This window comes from Elaeis guineensis, chromosome 6, assembly GCF_000442705.2.
Source record: "Elaeis guineensis isolate ETL-2024a chromosome 6, EG11, whole genome shotgun sequence".
Taxonomy (NCBI): domain Eukaryota; kingdom Viridiplantae; phylum Streptophyta; class Magnoliopsida; order Arecales; family Arecaceae; genus Elaeis; species Elaeis guineensis.
The window spans coordinates 110,463,450-110,484,376 of record NC_025998.2 but is presented as its reverse complement, the minus strand read 5'-3'; positions in this window follow the sequence as shown (position 1 = coordinate 110,484,376).

Sequence of the window (20,927 nt, the reverse complement as noted above, 5' to 3'; positions counted from 1 at the left end):
ATTGGTTGGCTATTCAAATTCAAAATAAAGTTTGAATTTGAATTGGCAATCAATCTTTGCACCTTATTTCTTTTTTTACGCCCTATTTATTACATGAGAAAAGATTTCTCATGAAATCACTCCATGCACAATTTAAGTCATGCCTCACGCCTTTAGTGGATAAGGGATGAGTTGGTGTCTATTTGAATTCAAAATTTGATTTGAATTCAAATGTGTAATTACTCATCTTTATCCTTTCTTTTGGATAAGACGTTTGACGTTGTTATAAAAGGAGAAGAAGAGTGGGGCGTGCAAGATGAAGATTTTTGGAGAAAAATTATGGGGCATGAGAAGTCTTGTGCGTGAGAAGGAAGTCCATATCCTTCCAAGAGAAAAAGAAAGAAAAGAAAGAAAAGTGGGTGCAAGGTTTTCGGTGAGTTCCCTAGAGTTTTAGCCTGGGGTTCGAGAAGTGAGAAAGTGAGCTACGAGTGTCGTAAGCCCACAAAATCTCAGAGAAATCTTCAACATCCTCTCAAGCATGTTTGTTGATGATCCAAAGCATCCGAAGGATTGACAGACATCGATCGAAGGAGTTCGATCAGCATCGGCCGTCAAAAGGGCTCTACAACGAGCTAGCACTTGTGAGGAGTCGATCAGATCGGGAGCTTTGTGTGGATGATCCACAGAGGTCAGACACGTTGTGTGGCTGCATCATGACGATCAGACTCTCCCGATGGTGATCAGATTGCGACAATCTACTACCCGCACAAAGGTATTGTGTTCTGAACACATTATAGTAAAGTGTTTACTGTTCGAATTTGAATTTTAAATTTAAATACATGCATGCTATATATCATATTTAGATCCTAGTATAGGATAAATTCATATTAATTAATTAGATTAATTAATATTTTTCCACTATAAAATCATAATTTTGAAAAGTTTTAAAATTATCATTTTACCCCTGCACTGAATTTCCCCACAAATGGTATCAGAGTGGGTTCTTAGATATGATATATATATTTGCATGCGTAGATTAAGTTGTAATCTAAAAGTTTAAATTTGAAATTTAAAATTTAAAATTTAAAATTTAAAATTTGAATTTTGAAAGTTGTTCAAAATTCAAAATTCAAAAATTTGAAATTTGTAATTCGAAATTCAAAATTTAAAAATTTGAAATTTAAAATTTGAAATTTGAAATTTGGATGAAATTTCAAATTTAAAATTCAAAATTTAAAATTCAAAATTTAAAATTCAAAATTTAAAATTCAAAAATTTAAAATTTGAAATTTAAAATTTAAAATTTAAATTTTGAAATTGGTATATTTAGATATACTTGATCCAAGTAGCAAGTAATCGAATTGAGTTGGTTGCCATGGCCGTCCGGTCATAGGAGAAAAGTAGGATTTAAGACCCTCTCCTTCCATTCGATGGGGTCTCCTATGGCGGTAGGGGTGCCGCTGCAATTATATCCCATGCAGATGAAGCAGCGAAATGAATTAATTGTACAGATTCAATTATAAAATTTATCATGAATGTATTAGATTAGATCTAAAAGAATATTCATGATTTATTTTGATTGAGTTATTTTTTGTTGTGTAATTAGCAATAGGATTGCTATTTATGAAATGTGCTGATCTATTTGTGAAATGAGTCAACATATTTGGTGAACAGAAAATAAAACCTTTCAAATTTAAAAATTATTTTCAAAATACCAAACCCTGACCCATCAGCCCAAATACTTAATTAAAAGAATTAAGTGTTGTCTAGTAGGTCTAGAATTGTGAATTAAAACCTAAGACAATTGCATAAACTTGTGGGTCAATGGGTTAGATGGATTAGGTCCATAATTGGGTTAGACCTAAGGTTAGCTTAAAGAAATGGACTAAATTAGAGTAATTGGTCAAATCTAATCAAAAGTTGAATTAGATTAGATCAAGGATACTCTAGACTCAACTCCAATAGTTGTAGTTGAATGGGTCCATATCTTTAACTAGACCAAGATGGACTTAATTCATGGCTACGCGGTGGAATCCTATTTACTAAGTTGATCAAATTAAAACTAATGAACCGGTTGGTGTCTAAGGTAAGTTTGGCAGTTTGATCAGTGGTTTTTAAGTGGGAGCTACTCGCAGTGATTTGATCTCTGACGAGTTAATCGCTTATCCCCACCACTGATCTCGCTTACCTGGCCAACCTGGTGAATTAGATTTTGATTAGATCATTTGGTGATTAGGGCTCACCCATGTCATTAGGTAAATCAGTTTGACTGATTTAGGTGCTCCTAATGCCAGCTTTAATTAAATATTTTTTAATCTGACTTGGTGAAGTCAATGGGAGGATTGAAATTGGCTAGATATTTTCTTCTCATCTATCCTTTAATAAAATCCTCAAAAATTATTAGGTCCCTAAAAATGATTAAGTTATATTGATAACTAAGTCATAGCCTCCCATTAAGTGAGTGAAAATGAGTCCATTAGTTTAATAATCATTGGAGGCCCAAAGGCCTGGTGCTTATTGACTAATAGAATTATCATTCATAATATGATAATTTGGTTTGAGTCTTTCTGATGGTGGTCAGGTTGGCCGACCAAAGTCGGACCTGATCATTTATTGATCCGATTCACCAAATCAAATCATGTTAATGGTTGGACCTAACCAGATCTTTTCAGTGGAGGCCAAAGCCTACTGATTAGGTTCTGGGACAAAATCAATTACTAGAAGTTGTTTAGAGAAACAACTGGTTATGAACCTACCCATAGATGCACATGGATTGACCAATCAAAGTTGGGCTCGTGTGTAGTCTGTGTGGATTCTAGTACCCACTAAGGAATTAAAGTAATTCTTAGAATTGGAGGTTGAGGCTACCAGTTCGTTAAAATACTGGAAGAAACTTTAGACTAAAGTTCAAGTCTTTAGTATTTATAATTTATGTACAAATAGAGGTCTGATTTTTCTTTATGCAGCTATGGCCACTACCCTGTCCCTCCGATCATTATTAGATAATGACAAGCTCATGGGACCTAATTTCGATAGCTGGTATCAAAAATTAAAAATCATCCTTGAGCATGAGCGGATCCTTTATGTAGTAACGGATCCGACACCTGAGGAGCCAGCCCCAAACGTTAAAGGGATGGTCCGAGACACTTATCAGAAGTGGCTCAACGATCGCACCACTGTTCGGTGCATTATGCTGGCGGCAATGAATGATGAGTTCAGCCACAGGTTCGAGAATGCCCAACCACAGGAGATGCTTCAAATGTTGAACAACTCTTTTGGCACGCCTGACGACATTGAAAGGCACAAAATTAATTGTGCCATTTTCAATGCTTGGATGAGGGATGGAGCCTCAGTCACTGATCATGTACTGTACATGATCGAAATGATTGAGCGCCTAACTAAACTGGGCTTTTCCTTGCATGAGCAGCTCGGTAAGGATGCGATCCTTAATTCATTGCCCAAGTCCTTCCTCCCCTTCCTTACTCATTTTTGGATGACAAAGCCTGCAGTAAACTACCACAGTTTGTTGGGGTTGCTGCAGAATTTTGAGAAGGATCGCCAGCTTCATAAGGAGTCGGTGAATGTTGTGGGAGGATCTTCTTCTGGTCGTCGACCTTTTAAGAAAGGGAATAAGAAGAACAAGAAGAAGAAGAATAAGAAGGTGCAGCTGCATGCTGGGACGTCTGCACAGGGTCAGACCAAGAAGCGCAAGCTTGACCAGAGCCAGGTGGAGTGCTTCTTTTGCAAGAAGCAGGGCCACTGGAAGAGGAACTGTCCTCTATACATTGCCTCCCTGGACCCGAACTTGTGATACTACTGCCTGGGTATTGGATAGCGGAAGCCCTTATCATATTTGCAATTCGATGCAGGGTCTGCAGGTCAGTAGGAGATTTGATGAAGGCGAAAGATTCCTGAACGTTGGAGATGGAAGCAAAGTTTCAGTTCTAGCATTAGAAATAATGAACCTTGTAATCAATTCTCGAAACGTAATTCTGAGTGAATGTCACTATTGTCCAAGCTTTTTATTAAATATTATTTCTGTAGGCCTTTTGGCCATGAATGGTTATCAATTTTTAATAAAAGGAAACGTTTGCAATATCATTTTGAATGGTGTTACAATATTTGTTGGATAACTTTATAATGGAATTTACTTTCTATCACAACCTGTTAATGTGATTCAAACCTCCGGTAAACACCCTAGAATAGATAATGTGTCAGAAGTCTACCTTTGGCACTGTAGGCTAGGTCATATCAATAAGAACAAGATAAACAGGTTGGCCCAAGAAAAAATTCTTGAAGTAGATGATTGTGAATCACTTCTAATCTGTGAGTCCTGTCTTCTTGGTAAAATGACCAAATCACCTTTTACTGGAAAAGGTGAGCGAGCCAGTGAACTCTTGGGTTTGGTACATTCTGATGTATGTGGACCCATGAGCTCAAGTGTAAGAGGTGGATATTTCTACTTCATAACCTTCACAGACGACCTATCGAGGTATGGGTATGTCTATTTAATGAAGCATAAATCAAAGTCATTTGAAATGTTCAAACTATTTCAAAATGAGATAGAAAAACAAACTGAAAAGTGTATTAAAACTCTTCGATCTGATCGAGGAGGTGAATACCTTTCCAATGATTTTCTGACATTTCTTGGGGAGAATGAGATTCTCTCTCAGTGGACTCCTCCTGGAACACCACAACATAATGGTGTATCTGAAAGGAAGAATCAGACCTTGTTGGACATGGTTCGATCCATGATGGGATTTGCTGGTCTGTTGATCTTCCTCTGGGGATATGCGCTCGAATCGGCTTGTTACCTTCTAAATAGAGTTTCGAGTAAGTCTGTAACCAAAACGCCATATGAGATATGGATAGGACGTAAGCCAGTACTCTCACACCTTAGGGTTTGGGGGTGTCCGACTTATGTTAAACGTTTAATTACAGACAAGCTTGGACCTAGGTCTGACAAGTGTAATTTTATAGGGTACCCAAAAGAGACCAAAGGGTGTTACTTCTATCTAGCTGATGAGCAAAAAGTATTTGTCAGCCTTAAGGGAATCTTTTTAGAAAAGGAGTTTCTTGATGAAGGGACTGTTGCCTCTAAGGTCGAACTTGACGAAGTTCGACAGGTGGAAAAATCGACACAAGTTGTTGAACCTGAATCAGATTTGGTTAGATCAGATCCGGAGCCCATTGTCCAAGCACCCTTAAGGTGATTGGTTAGAGTACCGCGTCAACCGGACAGATACTATGGTTTCTTGGTCCGGAACGGTGATTCTATCAAACTTGATGAAAATGATGAGGATCCGATCACCTACATGGATGCAATGCAGAGACCCGACTCTGAGAAATGGCTGGAGGCTATGAAATCCAAAATGGAGTACATGAAGGTCAACGATGTGTGGACATTGGTTGACCCACCCGAAGGAGTAAAACCCATAGGGTGTAAGTGGGTCTTCAAGAGGAAGAAAGGTGCAGACGGAAAGGTGGAAACCTATAAAGCCTGTCTGGTTGCCAAAGAATATCATCAACGTTATGGTATAGACTATAACGAGATGTTTTCTCCTGTGGCAATGCTCAAATCCATTCGGATTATGCTTGCGATAGCTGCCCATCTGGACTATGAAATCTGGCAGATGGATGTGAAGATAGTTTTCCTAAATGGAGAGCTGGATGAAGAGGTGTATATGATACAACCTGAAGGATTCACATCCACAGATGAGTCTAAGGTGTGCAGGCTACAGAGGTCCATTTATGGACTTAAGCAGGCATCACGGAGTTGGAACATACATTTTGATTAGACGATCAAGACGTATGGCTTCGTTAAGAACGAAGAAGAGTCATGCATTTATAAGTGGGCTAATGATCCAGTAGTAGTATTTCTTGTATTGTATGTGGATGACATTCTCTTAATCGAAAATGATGTCCCTGCATTACAGGGAATAAAGATTTGACTGTCATCATAGTTCTCCATGAAGGATCTGGGAGAAGCTTCCTACATCCTAGAGATGAGGATCTATAGGGATAGATCTAAAAGGTTGCTTGGTTTATCTCAGTCCATGTACATTGATACTATGCTGAAGAGATTCAGCATAGAGAATTTTAAGAAAGACTATCTTCCGATAGGCCACGAAATTTTTTTCTCGAAGAGGAATTGTCCGACAACACCTCAAGAGAGAGAGCATATGGGTAGGATTCCACATGCTTCGACAGTGGGATCTATCATGTACGCCATGACATGTACATGACCAGATGTGGCATACTCACTAGGGGTAGTGAGTAGATACCAATCTGATCCTGGGGAGAATCACTGAAAGGTTGTTAAAACTATCCTGAAGTATTTAAGAAATACTAAGGACCAGTAGCTTGTTTATGGTGAATTGGACTTGAGACTTATAGGGTTTACAGACTCTAGTTTTTAGTCTAATCACGATGACAGTAAAAGTGTGTCAGGATTTATTTTTACCCTTAATGGTGGGGCTATCTGCTGGAAAAGTTCTAAGCAGCACACAGTGGCTGATTCAGTTTGCGAGGCAGAGTATGTCACTGCATCAGATGCTGCCAAAGAAGCGGTGTGGCTGAAAAAATTCATCATCGAGCTCAGAGTAGCATCCTCCCTTGTTGATCCAGTTCTGCTCTACTGTGACAGCTCTGGAGCCATTGCTCAGGCGAAGGAACCAAAGGCACACCAGCGGACGAAGCATATTCTGCGCCGCTACCATCTCATCCAAAAAATTATGGATCGAGGTGACGTCGATCTTCAGAAGATCGACGGGAAGGAGAACCTGGCTGACCCATTCACTAAAGCCATTGCGGTGAAGGAGTTTGACGACTACAAGTCAAAGATGGGTATTAGATACTGCACCGATTGGCTTTAGGACAAGTGGAAGATTGTTGGGAATAGTGTCCCAAAGTCAATCATCAGTCTGTTGACGGTTGTGCTCATTTTTATATTTATACATGAATTATGAATGAATAAAAATTATTTTGATATTTTTTCATCACAAAATATTTCATCTTCTAATGAACTCCTATGTTGTGGTGAAGTCCTTAGGACTATTTAGACTCGACAAAGAAGGATTTGTCGTTTAGTCCTTAAATCTGTTCGTGACCAAATGATACGTTGTTATCAAGGACGACAATGTTTATCAAGCATAGGTCGTTGTGTGCCATATAGGTTGGTTGTCCTCTTAACTAATGAGTGTGGAGACACTGGTATGGCATACAGGTGAGATGTAAGGGTACATCTGTACTGAACATGACCGACTTCGGAGCTATTTCTACTATCAAGATTTGCTCCGATGGAATATGGGTATAAATATCCCTCCGACCTGAGACTGCCATGATGACTTGCAAGCAACTCACTACACTTAGGCACTGGACTATCTGAATTTTTAATTCAGTGACGGAAGGCTGCTGGGTGTAGTCAAGTACTTGACTTGTCGGTGCGTGTGTCAAGATGGGATTAATCACTCCAGTTTAGGAGCTATGTACAGTCGTATTTCAATTTAGTAAAATCTTGGCCAGGGTAGTCCTTGTGATGAGTCACAAGACTGTTTGAGTTGAGCACGATTCGGACGATCTGATCTGGGTTGACAGTTTAACCCTGAGTCATCCTAAACACAGGGGTCAAAAGGATGAATTATACAGTAACCATATTCATGTAGGTTCTGAGTGTTGTGATTGCGACTCTTTGACCTATCCGGACATCGGGTACCATTACTAGATGGTCACTTCGATTAGTACAGGAATTGGTTCCTGTGCTACCGGCTTAGGTCGAACCTGCGGGGTAACACACATTAGAGGTTCCTATCTGATCTGATGGCTGGTGTAGAATCTTACATGTTTGAGACTCAGTGATCAAGAATCAGGATTCTCTGATCATGAGTTCCACACGTTATGGGTACCGGGGTCAAGAGTCCCACTGGTTGGGACTTTTCGATCAGGGTTACATATCGATGAATTCTGATGCCCGATTGCCCATCGAATTTGGACTCAGTATTTATGAGAGATTTAATTAGTGATTTGATCGTTAATTAACTCAATTTGATTGAGTAATTATTTTTGGATCAAGTCCAATTGAATTGGATTCAGTTGGGTTTGACCCGATTAGGTTAAGAGTTGACCTAATCGTCGAGATGGTTTGGTCCCTGATTTGATCAGGGATTGGGCTTAGTCAATTCCTGATTTGATTAGAATTTTATTGAGCCTAATTAAGCCTAATTAAGTTGGATTTAAATTAGTCTAATTGGACCTAACTTATTTGGTTCAATTAGGTTGGTTTAAATAATTAAACCACCTTGACCCAATCTCCATGCGCCACCTCACTTTCATTGCACCCATTTGAATTCATGAGAAAGAACTTCTCATAAATTTTTTTCTCACGCCAAGCCCTCTCCATGCCCCACTTTAATGTGCCAAATGAATGGATAAGGATGATTGGTTGGCCATTCAAATTCAAAATAAAGTTTGAATTTGAATTGGCAATCAATCTTTGCACCTTGTCCCTTTTTTTATGCCCTATTTATTACATGAGAAAAGGTTTTTCATGAAATCACTCTATGCACAATTTAAGCCATGCCTCATGCCTTTAGTGGATAAGGGATGAGTTGGTGTCCATTTGAATTCAAAATTTGATTTGAATTCAAATGTGCAATTACTCATCTTTATCATTTCTTTTGGATAAGATGTTTGACGTTGTTATAAAAGGAGGAGAAGAGTGGGGCGTGCAAGATGAAGATTTTTGGAGAAAAATTATGGGGCGTGAGAAGTCTTGTGCATGAGAAGAAAGTCCATATCCTTCCAAGAGAAAAAGAAAGAAAAGAAAGAAAAGTGGGTGCAAGATTTTCGGTGAGTTTCCTAGAGTTTTAGCCCGAGATTCGGGAAGTGAGAAAGTGAGTTACGAGTGTCGTGAGCCCACAAAATCTTAGGAAGATCTTCAACATCCTCTCAAGCACATCTGTTGATGATCCGGAGCATCCAAAGAATCGACAGACATCGATCGAAGGAGTTCGATCAGCATTGACCATCAAAAGGGCTCTGCAACGAGCTAGCACTCGTGAGGAGTCAATTAGATCGAGAGCTTCGTGTGGACGATCCACAGAGGTCAGACACGCTGTGTAGCTGCATCACGATGATCAGACTCTCCCGATAGTGATCAGATTGCGGTGATCTACTACCCGCACAAAGGTATTGTATTCTGAACATATTACAGTAAAGTGTTTACTGTTCGAATTTGAATTTTAAATTTAAATGTATGCATGCTATATATCATATTTAGATCCTAGTATAGGATAAATTTATATTAATTAATTAAATTAATTAATATTTTTCTACTGTAAAATCATAATTTTGAAAAAGTTTTAAAATTACCATTTTACCCCTGCACTGAATTTTTCCACAACTTATAAGGTTTACAGACTTTAGTTTCCAGTCTGATCATGATGACAGCAAAAGTGTGTCGGTATTTATTTTTACCCTTAATGGTGGGGCTATCTGCTGAAAAATTCCAAGCAACAAACAGTGGCTGTTTCAGTTTGCGAGGCGGAGTATGTCGTCGCATCAGATGCTGCCAAAGAAGCGGTGTGGCTGAGAAAATTCATCACCGAGCTCAGAGTAGCACCCTCCCTGGTTGGTCCAGTTCTGCTCTACTATGACAGCTCTGGAGCCATTGCTCAGGTGAAGGAACCAAAGGCACACCAGCGGACGAAGCATATTCTGCACCACTACCATCTCATCCGGGAAATTATAGATCGAGGTGATGTCGATCTTCAGAAGATCGACGGGAAGGAGAACCTAGCTGACCCATTCACTAAAGCCATTGCGGTGAAGGAGTTCGACAACTACAAGTCGAAGATGGGTATTAGATACTGCACCGATTGGCTTTAGGCCAAGTGAGAGATTGTTGGAAATAGTGTCCCAAAACCAATCGTCAGCCTATTGACGGTTGTGCTCATTTTTATATTTGTACATAAATTATGAATTAATAAAAATTATTTTGGTATTTTTCATCACAAAATATTTCATCTTCTAATGAACTCCTATGTTGTGGTGAAGTCCTTAGGACTATTTAGACTCGACAAAGGAGGATTTATCGTTGAGTCCTTAAATCTGTTCGCGATCAAGTGATACGTTGTTACCAAGGACGATAATATTTATCAAGCATAGGTCGTTGTGTGCCATATAGGTTGGTTGTCCTCTTAACCAATGAGTGTGGAGACACTGGTATGGCATACATATGAGATATAAGGGTACATCTGCACTGAACGTGACCGACTCTGGAGCTATTTCTACTGTCAAGATTTGCTCCATTGGAATATGGGTATAAATGTCCCTCCGACCTGAGACCACCATGGTGACTTGCAAGCAACTCACTGCACTTAGGCACTGGACTACCTGAATTTCTAATTCAGTGATGGAAGGCTACTGGGTGTAGTCAAGTACTTGACTTGTCGGTGCGTGTGTCAAGATGGGATTGATCACTCCAGTTTAGGAGCTGTGTACAGTCATGTTTCAATTTAGCAAAATCTTGGCCAGGGTAGTCCTTGTGAGGAGTCACAGGACTGTTTGAGTTGAGCACGATTCGGATGATCTGATCAGGGTTGACAGTTTAACCTTGAGTCGTCCTAAACATAGGGGTCAAAAGGATGAATTATACAAAAGCTATATTTATGTAGGTTCTGAGTGTTGCGATTGTGACTTTTCGACCTATCCGGATATCGGATACCATTACTAGATGGTCACTTCGATTAGTACAGGAATTGGTTCCTGTGCTACCGGTTTAGGTTCGAACCTGCGGGGTCACACACATTAGAGGTTCCTATCTGATCTGATGGCTGATGTAGAATTCTACATATTTGGGACTCAGTGATAGAGAATCAGGGTTCTCTGATCATGAGTTCCACACATTATGGGTACCGGGGTCAAGAGTCCCACTGGTTGGGACTTTTTGATCAGAGTTACATATCGATGAATTCTGATGCCCGATTGCCCATCGAATTTGGACTCAGTATTTATGAGAGATTTAATTAGTAATTTGATCACTAATTAACTCAATTTGATTGAGTAATTATTTTTGGATCAAGTCCAATTGAATTGGATTCAGTTGGGTTTGACCCGATTAGGTTAAGAGTTGACCTAATCGTCAAGATGGTTTGGTCCCTGATTTGATCGGAGATTGGGCTTAGTCAATTCTTAATTTGATTAGGATTTTATTAAGCCTAATTAAGCCTAATTAAGTTAGGTTTAAATTAGTCTAATTGGACCTAACTTATTTGGTTCAATTAGGTTGGTTTAAATAATGAAACCACCTTGACCCAATCTCCATGCGCCACCTCACTTCCATTGCACCCATTTGAATTCAGGAGAAGAAACTTCTCATAAATTATTTCCTCATGCCAAGCCCTCTCCATGCCCCACTTTAATGTGCCATATGAATGGATAAGGATGATTGGTTGGCCATTCAAATTCAAAATAAAGTTTGAATTTGAATGGGCAATCAATCTTTGCACCTTATTCCTTTTTTTACGCCCCATTTATTACATGAGAAAAGGTTTCTCATGAAATCACTCCATGCATAATTTAAGCCACGCCTCACGCCTTTAGTGGATAAGGGATGAGTTGGTGTCCATTTGAATTCAAAATTTGATTTGAATTCAAATGTGCAATTACTCATCTTTATCCTTTCTTTTGGATAAGACGTTTGAGGTTGTTATAAAAGGAGGAGAAGAGTGGGGCGTGAAAGAAGAAGATTTTTGAAAAAAAATTCTAGGGCGTGAGAAATCTTGTGCGTGAGAAGGAAGTTCATATCCTTCCAAGAGAAAAAGAAAGAAAAGAAAGAAAAGTGGGTGCAAGGTTTCCAGTGAGTTCTCTAGAGTTTTAGCCTGGGGTTCGGGAAGTGAGAAAGTGAGCTACGAGTATCGTGAGCCCACAAAATCTTAGGGAGATCTTCAACATCCTCTCAAGCATATCTGTTGATGATTTGGAGTATCCAAAGAATCGACAGACATCGATCGAAGGAGTTCGATCAGCATTGGCCGTCAAAAGGGCTCTACAATGGGCTAGCACTCGTGAGGAGTCGATCAGATCGGGAGCTTCGTGTGGATGATCTGCAGAAGCCAGACATACTGTGTGGCTACATCGTGATGATCAGACTCTCTCGATGGTGATCTGATTGCGGTGATTTACTACCCGCACGAAGGTATTGTGTTCTGAACACATTACAATAAAGTGTTTATTGTTCAAATTCGAATTTTAAATTTAAATGCATGCATGCTATATATCATATTTAGATCCTAGTGTAGGATAAATTTATGTTAATTAATTAGATTAATTAATATTTTTCCACTGTAAAATCATGATTTTGAAAAAGTTTTAAAATTACCATTTTACCCCTACACTGAATTTCCTAACAAGGTAAGCTTAGCATACCCTTCCATCGATCTCACTTATCTGACCAATTTAGTGGATTATATCTTGATTGGACTATTAAGTGATTCAAGTTGACCCATGCTATTAAGGTTGATCAGTGTGACTGTTCTAGGTGCCTGTTCGATCAGCATGATCCTAATCTAATTAAGTGACTTGATGAAGTCAGTGAAAGGATTATGGTCTACTGATTGATCTCTTCTTCTTTCTTCTCTAAATTAATTAAATTTTTTAAATTATTAGATCCATAAAATGAGCTAGTTATAGAGATAACTGGATCATAGCCTCCCATTAAGGTGAATGGTGATAGATCCATTATTTCAGATTGACATTGCAGATGCCATCCGTCTGATATTCTCTCTGAATGATGGAATTATCATTCATTATATGATGACTCTGTTATACTATCTAATGATGGTTGGGTTGACCGAGCGATCCTCAGACCTGATCATTCATTAGTTAGAATCACTGAGTATGTTCATATTAATGGTTTGACGTAATCAAAACTTTCAGTGGAGGCCCATCGCCTACTGAAATAAAATCTGGGACTAAATTAACTACTAAAAATTATTTGAAGAAATAATTAATTGAGAACCTACCCATAGGTGTATATGGGTTAATCGAGCCATCCTCAGACCTGTATGCAGTCTGTGTGGATTCTAGTACCTGCTAAAAAATTAAGGTAATTTCTCGGATTAGAGATAGAGGCTACCAATTCGAATAAAATAGTAAAAAAAATTTTATACTAAAGTGCAAATCTTTAGGCTTAATCAATTCATAAACATTAAGGTCTTATATTTTTCTTTCAGTTATGGCTAGATATCCGTTGCTCCATTCACTGTTTGATAGTGACTTATTTATAGGACTCAACTTCAATAGATAGTATCGAAAGTTGTAAATAGTTCTAGAGCACGAATGGATCCTAAATATGATTATAGATCTAGCACCTGATGTTTTCATATCCAACACACATGATGTGATCAAAGGCACTTATCAGAAGTGGCCAAATGATCATATCACCATGTGATATTTTTTGAAAGTAGTAAAGAATACGAATTTAGTTGTAAATTCGATGATGCTCAGTAGGAGAAAATCTTTCAAATATTGAAAGAGTTTTTTTGCATCTCTGAAGATGTGTTTTCAATTGGACAACAATCTTTTGAGAAAAAAAAAGAAAGTGCTAAAGAGTCATGCTTGAGCTGAGGAGCTCGAACTAACAAAAGAGTCTAAGATTAACCTAGTCTGGAAGAGTCCCTTGATCCGAACAGACAAAAGAAGAAAAATCAGCAAATGATTACCGAACAAGGTACTTATATGATAACACCTTGTGATTTCTCTATCTATGATACTACTACCTGAATATTAGATATCAAAAGTCCATGCAAATTGTTACAATGACTTCAGGTTAGTAGAAAGTTTGAAAATAGTAAGAGGTTCCTAAACATTAGAGATGAAAGTTATGTTCCCATCTTGGTTTTAGGAATCATCAAGCCTATTTTAATTCTAACAATATCATTTTGATGATTGTCACTATTATCTAATAATTTTATAATATCATTATGAATGATATCAAAATCATGTGGATAACTAAAAAATGATATTTACACAACCTGTTAGTATATTATACACAACAAACAAACTCCTTAGAGTAGATAATGTCATGGAAGCCTACCTTTGACAATTTAGGCTTGGTCATATAAATAAAAATAAGATCAACAAGAGATAATTCTCGAAGTCAATGATTGTGAATCATTATCAACCTGTCAATTCTATCTCCTTAGTAAGATGACCAAGTCATCTTTTGCTGGAAAAGATGAATGAGCTAATGATGTTCTGAATCTGATACATACTAATGTATTGGATCTACGAACATGTTTATCATAAATTTAAATTATTTAAAATATTTAAATAATTTTTTAATAAGGTAGAAAAATAAACTAGAAAGAGCATTAAACTCTTTGGTCGGTCCAAAGAGGAGAATGTCCTTCCGATGAGTTTTTAACATATCTAAAAGAGAATAGGATTTTCTCTTATTAGAATCGACTTTGTTAGACATAGTTCGATCCATGATACAGTTTATAAGTCTGTCAATCTTCTTTTAAGGTTATGCTCTTAAGACTCTTGTTTTGTTCTGAGCTACATTCTGAATTAATCAGTCGTAATGACTCCATATGAGATATGGAGTAAGCGTAAGTCGATACTTTCTTATCTTAGGATTTGAGAGTGTTCAATTTATATTGAGCATTTACAGACTGATTAGCTTGGATCTCGATCTTATATGTATTACTTTGTAGGATAACCCTAAAGAATCTAGGGGATATAATTTCTACCATACTAAAGAATAAGAGTTATTTAGCATTCTTTTCAGAAAAAGAGTACTTTGGTGAAGGAACTGATGCCTTTAATGTGAAACTTATGAAGTTCAATAGGTAGAAGAACTAACACAATCTAGTGAGCCCTTAGAATCAGATTTGATTAGATCAAATTCGAAACCTATTATAAAGGCACCATTAAGGAGATCTGATAGATTACCATATCTGTCGGATAGATACTTCGATATCTTGCTATGAGACGTGATCCTGTTGAATTCGATGAGAACAACAAGGATCTGATCACCTGCATGGATGTCATGTAGAGGTCCGACTCTGATTAATGGCTTGGAGCAATAGAGTTGAAAATGAAGCCCATAATGGTCAATGGTGTATAGACACTCATTGATCCACTCAAAAAGATAAAGCCCATAGGATGTAAGTGGATCTTCAATAGGATTAGAGAGCGAAGATGAGAAGGTGGAGACCTAAAATGCCTATCTGGTTGCCTAAAGATATTGTCAACAATATGGTATTGACCATAACAAGATAATTTTCTCCTGTGGTAATGCTAAATATTTCGAAGTTGGAACGTATATTTTGATAAATGATCAAAATATATGGCTTCGTTGAGAATGAAGATAAACCCTACAAATACAAATGGATTAATAGTTTTATAAGTATATTTCTTATTTTGTATGTGAATAAAATTTTTTTAATCAAGAATGACATTCCTTACATTACAGGGAATAAAAGATTCGCTATTATCATAATTCTCCATAAAGAACTTTGAAAAAGCATCCCTCATCCTAGGGATGAAGATCTATAGAGATAGATCAAAAAGGTTACTTGGATTATCCTAGTCCAACATACATAGAGTGTTTATGAGTAGAATCTATTCTATCATGTACACCATGTATGAGATCGGATATGGTATACTCACTAGAGTAGTGAGTGGATACCTGCAAGATCCGAGTAGAATCACTGGAAGGACATCCTTAGGTATTTGAGAAATACTAAGGATCAGTGATTCGATTATGAAGAATATGACTTAAAACTTATAGAGTATGACTCCAATTTTTAGTTGGACATAATAATAGCAAGAATGTGTTAGAATACATCCTTATCCTAAATAATGGAGCAATCTACTGAAAAAGTTTCAAGCAAAAAAATTATAGCCAAATTCAATTTGTGAGGTAGAATGCGTTGCAGCATTCGATGCTTGCAAGAAAGCGATATGATTGTATAGGTTCATTGGTAAGCTAGGAGTGGCACCCTCCAATGATGGTTTTGCTATATTGTACAACACTGGAGTCATAGCTCAGGCCAAGGAGCTGAAGTCCCATTAGCTTACCAAGTATTTTGCATCGCTATCACCTTATTCGAGAAAATCTATTAAGATGACATCGAACTTTAGAAGATTGATGGAAAGGAGAATCTTACCAACCCATTTACTAAAGCCTTGGTATCTAAGAGTTTTGAGATGATAAATTGAAGATGGATGTATGGTACTATACTGACTGGCTTTAGTCCAAGTGGAAGTTGTTGGAAAATATGTCCTAAAGCCAATCGTTTTATGATTGTGCTAATTATAAATATATATAAATTAATAAATAATAAAAGTTATTTGGCCTTTTTTATCACAAGATTACATCTTCTAACGAACTTCTATATTGTTATGATAAAGTCCTTAGGACTATTTTGATCGATAAAGAAAAATTTATCGCATAGTCCTTAAATTGATTCGTGACCAAACGATACATTATTATTAGGATGATAGTGATATCAAGTGTAGGTCATCGTGTACCATATGCATTGGTTGTCCTCATAACCAAATGGTGTGAAGACACTGGTATGGCATGCAGGTGAGATATAGGAGTACATCATCACTAAATATGACCAACTATGGAGCACTCTACTATCAAGAGTAGCTCACGAAGGGTATAGGTATAAGTGTCTCTCCGATCTGAGATCACCATGATGATTTGCAAGCAACTCATTGTACTTTGATATCAGACTAACTGAGTTTTTAATTTAGTAATGGAAGGTTTTTGGGTACAGTCAAGTACTTGTTAAGTCGGTGCATGAGTCAAGATGGGATTGACCCCTCCGAATTAGTAGGAGTTAACGTATCAATATATTTTAATTTAGCAAAACCTGAGCCTGAGTAATCTATGTGATGGATTTAAAAGATTAAAATATAATATGAATGATTTATCTAGGATTGACAGTTAAATCCTAGGTTATCCTTGAGCATTAGGGTTAAAGAGATGAATTATATGGTAACCATACACCAATAGGTTCTTGAATATTGCTTCGCCATTATTCGACCTATCCAGACGTCAGGTCACCATTGCTAGATGGTTACATCGATTGGTTTAAAAATTTATTTTTATAGTATTGGCTTAGGTTCGAACCTATGGAGTCACACTCAAAAGAAGTTTCTAATTGATCATGTGGTTGATCAACAATTGAGAATCATTCAAGGACTTAATCATCAATTTGATTGATGATTAACCTTATGCAAAAGTTATAATAAATTTATTCATTAAGTATTAGTAAATTTATAAAGAATTAATTAGTAATTAGATTGTTGATTAGCTTAATTTAATTGAAGAAAGAGAATTAAATAAAATCTAATTGAATTAGATTCAATTAGGTTTGACCCGATTAGGTTATGAGATGATCTAATTGCTAAAAGAGAAATATCGCTAATCTGATCAGGACTTTGGTTCAATCAATATCTAATTTAATTAAAATTTGATTAAAAATTTATGAGTCTAATTAGATTGAGTTTCATATATTTTATTTGGGCTAAATCAGATGTGATTTGATTTGGATTCAAATAAGGAAATCTAGAGCCCATATAGGATTGGACTCTTCCTCTCCATGTACCTCCCACTTTGACACCAACTTTCTCCACGCTCAAGAGATTTTTGTGTGAGATTTTTTATGCCAAAGAGGTCTTCTCCCTCCCTTTCTCACATCTAAATCTAATTTGGTTTTGATAAAAGAAAGGTTTTGAAATTGGATTTTAAAACATTCTTTATCAAGAGAATCTGTTCTTATCCAAATCACTCCACATGCTAATTTATTTTTTTCTCTTTATGTGTGCAATATTTTGAGGAGATTTTTTGTAAAAAATTAGTTAGAGAACTGATTTATTGTAAAAAAATATGGGAAGGGGCATCTCATATTTTTTTGGATATGTTTTAGCATGAAATTTGGAGAAGGTATGACATATCTTGAAGAGTCTAAGATCCTTAGGACTCTTCACCCAACCCTATAACATGCCAATAAAAAGGGGTTTATTTCTCACTTTTGTGTATGTAATAGGCTATAGAAAAGGGCTTTCATAATGAGAAGTCCTTGGGCATGGGTTCATGGCATGAAAAGAGAAGGAGAGTCCTTTCTCTTGGGGTGTGTGCAAAATCTATTTTTCAGGGTTTCTTCCTTTGGGTTTGGAAAGAGAGAAAAAATAAGAGAAAAATTATTTTCCTCTTCATCTTTCTTCTACCTCTTCATCTCCTCCAAAACTCTATCTTCAATCTTTGAAAAGACTCTAAAGATTTGAAGAAAGGATCCAGATCATCCAAGAAGAAGGTCTTCGCATGAGCTAGCACTCCCGAAAAAATTGATCAGATCGGAGCTTCAAGTGGAATTTTCATAGAGGCTGGATGCGTGTACGGTTGTGAGCAACCAGCGAAGACCCTCTCTATCATGTTTATCAGCAGTGACAATCATCGATCCATGATCAGATATTGAGTTCTGAACTCAGATAGGTGTAGATCTGATCTACTGCTTACATCCGTGCATGCAGATTTTATCATCCGGATTTTTTAGATTTTATATGCAACATATCATGTCATAGATTTTAGAGTAGGTGGATTTGATGATTAGATCATATGCATGTTAGATTAATTTGATTAATCTAATCATCTTTCATTATAATTTATTCAAAAAAAAATTTAAAATACATGCATGAAATTGCCTACGTTCACCAACAAGCCAAAGGACTTTTTGTGAATCCCACAATGCGATCATGCCTTTAAAGAGTTGAAGAGCTACTTAGCTTCTCCACCACTCCTCAGTAAGCTAAGGATGGGTGAAGAACTCTATTTATACCTAGTAGTGTCGCCCATCATCATGAGCTCTATTTTGATTCGAAAATATGAAAAAATTCAAAAGCCCATCTATTATGTTAGCCGAATCCTCCATGATGTGGAGACTTGATATATTAAAATGGAGAAACTCATCTTCACCCTTATTATTTCTGTCCAAAGACTGCGGTCCTATTTTTAAGCACACTCGATCATGGTCATGACTGATCAACCCTTAAAGACAGCCTTACATCGGCCAGACACTTTAGGATGATTGGCAAAATGGGCGATCAAACTCACAGAATTTGGAATGAAATTCAGACCTCGATCCTCCATTAAAGCTTAGGCCTTGGCTGATTTCATTGTAGAATATACTATTTTCAAAGACTCAATAGAGCTGGAAGCGGCCAGAGGAACTGAAACACCCGATCTGAACCTGCCCCATAAATTAGATGGGTTCTGGATCATGAATGTAGATGGATCAGCTAGTTCTATTGGATCCAATGCATGCTTGTTGGTTTCAGGACCAGACGGGTTCACTACAAAATATGCCTTATGGTTCAATTTTTCTATGACAAACAATGAAGCTGAATACGAAGCCCTCTTGACTAGATTAAGAATTGCACGGGAGCTGGGAGTCAAAAAGTTAAGGATTTACACTGACTCACAATTGGTAGCCGGACAAGTCAAAGGGAATATGAAGTGCGAAAGGAGAATATGAAAAAATAACTCTCAAAGGTATAGAGTCTCACCTCCACATTCTTTGATTTAGAAGTTCAACAGGTACCTTGAGTGGAGAATTCAAGGGCCGATTTGCTCTCCAAATTAGCCACCTCTGCACAAGACAATCTTCCTAAACACACGTTCTTTGAAGTATTGGAAAGACCAAGCCTCGAAGACCTGATCCATGTTCTACAAATGGAGGAAGAACCCAGCTGGATCAATCCTTTTGTCTGCTTTTTGAAGGATGAAATTTTGCCGGCTGACTCGAAAGAAGCCAAAAAAATTAGGCCCCAGACTCCTCATTATATCCTTCATGAAAGCAAACTTTATCGATGATCTCTCTCTTTACTGCTCCTCTGATGCCTTCATCCCTCTGAGGCAGATTATGCTCTTCGAAAGGTGCATGACCGGATATGTAGGAACCATGTGGCCAGAAAGTTGCTGGCCTATAGATTACTACGATAGAGGTATTATTGGCCCAAAATGTAGGATGATGCCATCAACTTCGTCAAGTGCTGTGATCAATGTCAGAAGATGGCCAATGTTCAACACCAACCAGCCCCCCATTGACTCTGATTATAGCTCCTTGGCCCTTCGTGCAATAAAGAACAGACATCCTGGGTCCCTTTCCTCCAGCTTCGAGATAAAGAAAGTTTCTACTCATGACAATTGACTACTTCACTAAATGGATAGAGGTTGAGCCTCTGACCAGTATTACTAAGGCAAAGGTAATGGACTTCATTTGGAAGTCTATCATTTATAGGTTTGGCCTCCCATGAGTGTTGATTACAGATAACGGATGATAATTTTTTGGGTCAAAGCTTACTGAATTCTATCGAGAATGGGGCATCTCTGAACATTTTACATTGGTAGGGCATCCACAGGCAAATGGTGAGGCTGAAGTCACCAATCTGACTATTTTATGGGGACTAAAGGTCAGGATCGATCGAGCTAAGAGAGTCTGATTAATGAACTCTATAGTGTATTGTGGGCCTACAGAACCACTCAGAGGACTCCAACAAGTGAGACTCCCTTCAACCTTTCCTTTGAAATAGAGGCGGTCATACTGGTGGAGATCGAGCTTCCATCATTTCGGATCAAGAATTATAGTGACGAAGCTAATACAAAAAATCTCTAAGTAAATCTAGGTTTACTGGAAGAAGTCTACAAAAAAGCATGAGTTCGGATGGTGACTTACCAACAAAGGATGGCCCGATATTATAACTCCTATGTCAAAAATAAAGAATTCAGAGTCGGTGACCTAGTCCTGCACCGGACCGAAATCTCTTATCCTACAAAATATGAAAAGTTGGCTGCTAGATGGGAAGGTCCTTACCAAGTGGAGGAGATCATTAGACCCAGAACCTACATTCTAAAATAACTGGATGGAACA